Source organism: Elephantulus edwardii, unplaced genomic scaffold, assembly GCF_000299155.1.
Source record: "Elephantulus edwardii isolate Elephantulus edwardi_28Jun2011 unplaced genomic scaffold, EleEdw1.0 scaffold00138, whole genome shotgun sequence".
Classification (NCBI taxonomy): domain Eukaryota; kingdom Metazoa; phylum Chordata; class Mammalia; order Macroscelidea; family Macroscelididae; genus Elephantulus; species Elephantulus edwardii.
The window spans coordinates 6,758,830-6,767,717 of NW_006399888.1; the positions used below are offsets into that span (position 1 = coordinate 6,758,830).

An 8,888-nucleotide genomic window follows, 5' to 3' on the forward strand; every position below is an offset into this window, starting at 1 on the left:
TATATATGTTTGTATATATTTTCTCACAAGATGTATATATATCATGGGAGAAGGATGAGCCATTTTCTCCCGTGCTATTAACTGCCTCTGAAAACCTGCTGGAGGGTCAGCTATGGGTCAGTTCTGACTCAATGGTAAACAACATAGATAGATGATAGATAGATGATAGATAGATAGACAGATAGATAGATAGATAGATAGACAGATAAAGAGAGAGAGATATTAAGAAGTCCACAGGACGTTTCAGTTAGTATGTGTAATATTAGGAGGTCTGTTACGTTTCCTTTCACTCTTATCACCCTAATATGTCCAGACTAACCCTTGCTCTTCTTTGTAACTATAAAAACAGTAAACATACATTCCAATCAGGCATATAAAAATGTGTTAATCAGAAAGGTTACTCCCAAGACCTTTAGAAATGTAATTTAAACATATATTAGTGATAAGAAGGAGTTCTTATCATGTGGTGTGGTGTGGTGTGGTGTGGTGTGGTGTAGTGCATAGTGTGTTAGGGTTGCTAATTGAAAGGGCGGCAGTACAAATCTACCAGCCACTCTGAGGGAGAACAATGGACACTCTCTTCTCATAAAGATTTGCTACCTCAGAAACCCAGTGGAGAGTTCCTGAGTCAGAATCATTGTGAAACAGTAAGTTTGGGGTTTATTAACAGTAAGCCTTTTCTTAATATTCCTTGCGTCTTTAAATAATTATCCTATGAATGCATTATGATTAGACTGATACTTGAAACATCTCATTTTATTTTGTCCTTTATAAAGATCTAATTTTAAAAATTTACAAATAAAATAATAATTGATTTGGTAATATGCTGGAGAAGAGTATTGAATATACCATGACCTGTTAGGAGAGCAAATTGATTCATCCTAGAGAGGGTGAAGCCAGGATGCTCCTTGGAGGCAAAGATTCTGAAGCTTCATCTGACATAGAGGGACATCATGCTTAGAAGGGTAGAGGGACAGAGAAAGAAAGGAAGACCATCAATGAGATGGATTGATTCAGAGACTGGAGTAATGAGGGTAGGTGTGTCAGAGACAGCAAATTTGGCAGGTTTCTGGGCTGTTGTACATGGGGTTGCTATGAGTTGCAAGCGACTCAACACCATATAACAACAGCATTGTTTTTAAGTGCCATCGAGTTGTAGATGACTCATAGCGACCTTATGAAAGAAAGACCTGAATACTTGTATAACTTGCGTCGTTTCTCCAAGTTCATAGGGTTTCCAGAGGCAAGCTGTTTCAGAAGTGGATGCCACTCCTGCTTCCAAGCTTGCTTTAATCGGGGAGCTCCACCCAACACTGTCCACCATGGGTAACCATTATCACAACAACAATATGTGTTTGTAACTAAATATATGTACCCCTGCTCTGGAGGGTATATCTAAAATGTTTTTCCTGAGAAAGGTGCATTATCAGAATAGTTTGAAGACAACCTACCTTTCTCATACCAAGACAGATTATGGGATAAGAAGGGGAAATGTGTATATTAAGTGCCTGTCACGTAGGAAGCACTTAATTTACTGTGTGCGGTGGAGTTGCTTTTGACTCAGAGCCACTCTGAATGATAGTAGACGTACCATCTACAGTTTCCTGGGCTGCAGTCTTTATTGGAGCAGATTACCAAGTCTTTTTCTCTTATGGCATAAGTGGTGTGTACCAACCACCTATTTTTTGGTTAATAGCTGAGCATTTAGTAATTGTGCTTGCAAAGCATCTTTTCAAAGTATGTTAAATTCATTGTCATCATATCAGAGCTAACACAAAGCTGACCCTCTAGTGGATTTTAAGAGGCTGTAAATCACATGGGAGGAAACTGTCAGACTTCCCAGCCCCCACCCACACCCTAGGATCTCTGGTGGATTCAAACTACTGGAGAGGCATTATCTTTGTGCTAAAAGTGCAACTTCCTGTGGACTTACTTACACTACCAGGACACTTTCTCAGGGTATGTCATTGAGTAACAATAGTCTGCTTTAATTTTGATACATCAATAAACAACAGCCTCTGAAATGATGCTTTACCATTATTACTGGAAAGACAGTGCCTATTGCATAAAACTTCTCATTCAGAACTCTTCTCTCTCTCCCAAACTAATTTTGCTCAAGTATCTAAGCAACAAATAAGAACGTATCTAAAGATAAAGCTGCCTTGATAGGTAGAAAGAACTTGTGAGCCCCTGCAAATGTATCAACAATGTTTACATTACACCAAATCAAGTTGAGAAGCCATTCTTACATTTAGGATTGAACCATGAGAAAAAAATATAAGAGGTTATTTATTATTAAATTCATCAGCCAATTCTTTTTTATGAATACTTTTCAGAAAAATGAAGTTCGTTAAAAGCTTTGGTATGTAACAGAACAAAGATTGCCTCTCCAATCTCAGTGTTTGACTATGGGACAGAAAAAGGTTATGATGTTTCCTAGATGGGACCAAGCTTCTAAAGGATCAGCAACCATTCAAACCTTAAATAAGCAAAGTATGTCTTTACACTTGCTTTTTATTGCTCATTCAGTAGATGCTTTGGAAACAATAAAGATCGAAGGTTTGGTCATTGGTTCAACATTAGTTCTTGAGCTCCTCCTCTGTATCTGCAGAGGAGAAGAACAGGGTGGTGAGCAAATCGAAGTGCCTATGCTCTGCAGTTCTCTTGGCAAACTAGTCCATAAACATGTGAGCTTAGTCACTTGTACTTTGGGAGAAAGAGGACACAGGAGCTAGAAGTGAAAGGAGCTGGATATTGTTATTGAGAATAAGGGAAGCTCACTTCATGAGAGTAAAACTGGGTTCCAAACCCCAAATCTGCAAAGAACGTACTAGATTTTGGATAATCCATCGCATAAGATTATACTGGAATGTACTAGATTTTTAATAAGACCATCGCATTCAAGGGTAAAGAGAAAGTCAGAGTGATACATATAAGAAGATATGCAAAGAATTTTTGTCCTCTGCCATTGCTCCTGACTTTACTGCATGACAGGTTATGAAATATGTTAATCAAAAATTTTAACTTCTTATAAATCTAGTGAGAGAAAGAAGACATAGAAAATGAAGCTGGGTAAAAAAACCCAAGCCACGTCAGTGACGAGCTCTCAGTAAATTGTAATTTTCTGAACAATTTCATTCTGACAATTCAGTCAATAAGCATAAATTGGGTCTTTACAATCCAGTATTTCTATTATAGATTTAAATTTAAGGGCCAGCAGCAACAGGAGGCCTTTGAAGGGAAAATAAGACTCAAATGACTGTAACCAGGTTTAAACTGAAAAACTATATATCTCCTGCAAAATTAATGACAATTTCTACAAGCACAATAAAGATTTATTTATAAAAAATATCAATATCTGTAATCATTTTCATAGGGTCACTATGAGTCATACTTGACAGCATCTAACAACAGCATCATAGCTTTCAATGATGATTATTCACTGTAAAGTAAAATTTATTTGGAAAAATTAAAAAAACAAAACCTATTACAGTTGAGTCACTTCTGACTCATGGGAACCCTCCATTGAGTTTACGAGACTGGAATCTTATGAGGAGTATATTGTCTCTTTTTTCCTGACAAACAGATAATGGTTTTGAACCAGCGACCTTTGGTTAGTTGCACAACAGGTAACACGTTACACACCAGGGTTCTTTATTACTTTCAAGGCTGGAAGAATTAGCATGCTTTCAAAATATCAAAGACCAAAGACAGTTTCAGTGCTAAGAAATATTGTTTCTGTGAACTGTGTCACATTAAGAGTACATTTTAAACTCTTGTGGTAATTTCTTATCTACAGTAACAAACTCAAGAAAGTATCTACTAATTAGCACAAAACTTCTGGACATATTCACAGGAAGTGTGTTAAACATATCACAGATGGAAAGTATTTTAAAAATTATGTACTACATATTTTGAAGCCTCGTTTCAGGGCTCTTAGACTTTCTATCTAGATTTAATTGTGCTCTGTAAATAGATGCATTACCAGAAAAACGGTGGATATCCTGTTGAGACTTTTCAAACTTTATCATTGTGTGCATTGTTAGAGATAATTAATGTGATTGCACTTGTATTCCGGCCAATGTGATGCACTAGAATAACAACTCTTCCACGGGGTGCTCCTTAGAGATTTTAGTACCTTATCTAAAGTTAATGAAATTGCTAAAAAGGAGTCCTCTCAAAACAGTCACTGTCCTCCTACTAATAATACAAATCCATTTCGCACTGCCACTTTTGAAAAATCTTTCCACATACAGCAAATTACTACATTCCCCCAAAATTCTGTGTATGAGAGATAGTTTAGTTATACTAAATTCTTTTTTAAGACCTTATTAACTTGAAAAAAACTCTGTGACATTTAGAATTGTATTGTACTTTTTGTATTGCATTGATGTGTTGATGTGCATTCTAGTAAGCAGAATAAGAAATAAATCTATGCATTTAAATACTGTGGTTTAGTCAATGTACCCCCAAAATGTAAAGAAAAATGATAATTATTTTATATTTAAAGAATGTTGTAAATCTAACTAAAGAGGAAAAGAAAATATTTGAAAGAAATTCTTCTCTCATGATCACAGCACTATGTTGCTTTTTTCCTCTGTCTTACTCTAAGAATAGAAATATAAGCATTTTTGCAGTTGTAATTCTTAAAATCACTAATATCCAAATTTCACCTGAATAACATATTAAGTATTCCGTTCATTATGAGTGGTTTGCATTTAATTATCCCCTATGCTGTGTGGTTCATGCAACTTTTGATTTATGGCTTTAGAAGAAATATATTGACAATAGATTGTGTTTCTTATTTACTGGGAAGTAATCCATCGATCTGTCATGATAAAAATCTATATTTAGATTCTTTATTCATTAGAATCTGCTTAAATAAGTTAGTAGAATTTCTAAGTAGTGTTCTCTGAATCCTAAAGTAGAGCTTGTCTATAAAGATATTTTTACATCAAGAAATGGAAGGTCAGCACAACGACAGAAATGCATAAGGAAAAGGAAAAAACTGCCATCTGAAAATTGGTGTGAACATTCACTTTACTAATTTATACTTTGAGTTCTAAGATCAAGTGGCCTGAATTAAAAATGTAGTTCTCAACTTTGCTTTCACTCTGAGAATTTCAGACACATTTTAGAATCTCAATGCCCTTTAGTGTTCTTTTCTTTAAAAGGACTGCACTTAGAATTCAAAGAAGTCTAACAAACTAAGAAGCAGAATTGACAGTCTCTACCGGAAATATTGACCTGTGAAAACCTAAGAGCAGCAGCAGAACAATGTCTGCTCCAGTGATTATCCCCTCAGGTTGGAAGGCACTTAGAAGCCAACAGGAGAAGAGCTGTCTCCTCAAAGTAGAGTCTCTCTTAATAACAAGTTTGGGTAATCCTTTCAGGACCTCCATTTGTTGTCGGGACTGTATTTGTGGCGTGCCACATATCAAAATAAGAAGACATATCCATTAATAATTAAAATGTGGAATGTACAAAATATGAATTTAGGAAAATTGGACATTGTCAAAACTGAAATAGAATATATGAATAATTATATCCTATGCACCAGCATCCAGGAAATTAAAAGGCGTATTGCAATGGGAAAGTCTGCGTTTAGAGACCTCTCTAAAGTACTGAAATGCAACGATGTCAGTCTGGAGACTAAGGTGCACCTGATCTGTGCTATGGTCTTTGCAATCACTTGCTATCCATCAGAGAGCTGGACAATGACTAGGGATGATAGAAGGAGAATTGATGCCTTTAAGGTGTGGTGTTGGAGAAGAGTATTGACTATACTATGGACTGCTAAGAAAACGAATGGTTTGTCCAGGAGAGGGTGAAGCTAGGCAGCTCCTTGGAGGCAAGGATTCTGAAGCTTCTTCTGACATACTTTGGACATGTTGCAAGGAGGGACCAGTCCTTGGAGAGGAACATCATGCTTGAGAGGGTAGAGAGGAAGACCCTCGATGAGATGGATTGATTCAATGACTGGGGTAATGAGGAATGACTGGGGTAATGAGGTAATGAATGACTGGGGTAATGTGTCGGAGATAGTGAGATTGGCACAGGATAGGACAGAGTTTGGGCCTGTTGTGCATAGGGTCACTATGAGTCGATGGCACATAACAACAACAGTAACAGGCAATAGTGAGCTGGAATGGACTGGCGTTGGCCCCTTTGAATCTGGCAGTTGTGTGGTCTACTATGCCAAGAATGGAAAATTGAATAAGAATGTCATCACTTTTCATGGTAATAAAAACCATTTCTGAATCTATATATATATATATAATCCCTATGAATACAAGGTAGACATATTAATATTTCTTCTATTCAAACTTATATACTAACCACTGAATAGAAAGGTGACTAACTTTGGGATTTCTACCAGATTTTGAAGGAGAGCTCCCTTGCCAAGGGACTGGAAGAGATGCTGTTGTTGTTGTTATGTACCATCTAGTTGACTATGACTCATAGCTAGCAGTGTACAATAGCTCTGAAGCCTGTTTATCCTGAGCTGATCTCATGGTCTACAGTATGCCTGCCCTTATTACCCCAATCTTTATGTCAGTCTATCTCATCTAGGGTCCTCCTCTCGTGTACTGACCTTCCACCCTTCCAAGGATGATATTTTTCTCTAAGGACTGGCTCTCCTGGCTACATGCCAAATGTATGTGAGGCAAAGTTTCAAAATCCTTACCTCCAAGGAACAACCTGTTTTCACCCTCTCCAGGACAGACATATTTAGTCTCCTGGCAGTACAAAGTATGTTCAATACTCCTTTCCAGTACCACAACTAAAAGGCATCAATTTTTCTGCCATCCTTGGTCATTGTCCTCTCCAATGCATGACAAGTAATTGCGACGTCCAAGTAATTTCAAAGTCCAAGCCTTGAATCAGGTGTGTCTTAGAGAGGTCCCTGGCAGCAGAAATTCCTAATGCAACTCATCATTTTATTTCCTGACTGCTGGTGCGAGAGTGTTGATTGTAAATCTGAGCAGGATGAAATTGTTAACAATCTCAAGCTCTTCTCCAGCTATCATACTGCTGCCAATTGGCCCTCTGGTATGAAAGTTTATTTTCTTGATGGTGAGCTTCAGTTCATATTGAAGACTGCCATCCTTGACCTTCTGCAGCAAATGCTACACGTCCTCCTTAGTTTCAGGAAGCAAGGTTGTATCATCTGCATAAAGCAAGTAGTTGATTAGTCTTCTCCAGTCCTGAAGCCACATTCTTCCTCATAAAGTCCAACATCTTGAATGTTCTGTTCCACATATCATGCAGTGTTCCCATGCTCTGTTCAGATGACTACTTCCTGGTCTAAATATAGGTTTCACATGAGCACAATCAAATGTTCTGGAATTCCCATTTTCCTCAATGTTAGCCACAATTTGTTGTAATTCTACTTTAAAAAAAAATCCAACAGAATTCAAAATTATTAAACTATATCATTAATATCACATACAAGGAACCTTTTCCTAAAGATTATTGTGCATCAGTAGGGAAATGCAGGAGGTTCAAGCTGAATTTGGAAGAGAATGTGCAGCAGGGAATATTGTTGCTGATGTCAGATGCACCTTGACAAAAAGCATAAAATACCAGTAAGATTTACATATGCTTTATAACTATGCAAAAGCATTAACTATGTGGATAGTAATAAATTATGGGTCATATTGCAAAGAGTGGTAATTCTAGAACATTTAACTGTACTCTTGTGGAATTTCAATAAACCAATAAGTATTTGTTTGAATGGAACAAAGAGTATATAGTTTAAAATCAGGAAGAATATGATTGAAGGTTATATCCTTTCACCATATTTATCCAAAGTATATGCTGAAAATATAATCAGAGAAGCTAGTTTATATGACATGAATACAGCATCAAAATTGGAGGAAGACTCATTAATATCCCCTGTTATGCAGATGACACTACCTTGCTTACATCAAGTCAAAACAACTTTAAGTACTTATGGATAAAGATTTTAAAATTTATACTACTGTTTAGTATGGATTATGGTTCAATATAAAACAAAATCCTTATAACTGAACCAATAAACTACATTATGATAAACAGAAAAATTTGAAATTGTCAAGAAATTTCATATTACTTTGATTTATAATGTTCATGAAAGCAGCAGTTAAATGAAATCGCATATTGTATTGGACAAATCTGCCAAGGACTGTCTTTCAAGGGTTAAAAAGCAAGGACATCACTTTAAAGTCTAACACCATACAAGCTGTGGTATGCTCTGTTGCCTAAGAAGTTTATTGCTTATGAAAACTGGCAATAAATAAGGAAGACCAAGGTAGAATTCGTGCCTTAGTGTTGACGAAGAATATTGAATAGGAAAAGGACTACCAAAAGTGCAAATACGTGCCTTTGATAAAGTGCACCAGAATATTTCTTGGGATTTGAAGCTGATGATGCTGCATCTTTGTTATTTTTGACATGTTACCAAGAGAGACCAATCCTTAGAGAAGGATATCAGGCTTGATAAAGAAGGTCATTGAATAAGCATAAGACTCCAAGAGATGGGTCACGTCGTGGCCATAATAGTGGGTTGAAGCCACAGCAGACACTGTGAAAATGGAGATTGTGAAAATAGATTGGAGGAGGTTTTGTTCTCTCTCACCGTGAGTCGTTGTGAGTCAGAACCAACTTGATGGAACTTAGTAACAGCAGCAACAAGATTAACATGGATTTCTTAATTCTTCTTCCAGAAAGTTCAGAAAACAGTTAAAAGCACATGATCACTGGCAATCTATTTTGAGTTGTTAGTCTCTAAAATACGATCACAAAGCAGAGTTTTGGATATGAGACAGAAGACTTGATGTCTGGTCTCATCTGATGGGATCATCCAGCAAACAGTAGATATGTTTATATGCAAATATATATATATA

General features: G+C 36.6%; 1 protein-coding gene across 2 annotated transcripts in view; it reads left to right on the forward strand.

Annotated features, from left to right (window-relative positions):
- The window catches only part of PLCB1 (phospholipase C, beta 1 (phosphoinositide-specific)), a 920,819-nt gene that overhangs the window by 648,008 nt on the left and 263,923 nt on the right, over positions 1 to 8,888 (forward strand). The window lies entirely within an intron of this gene.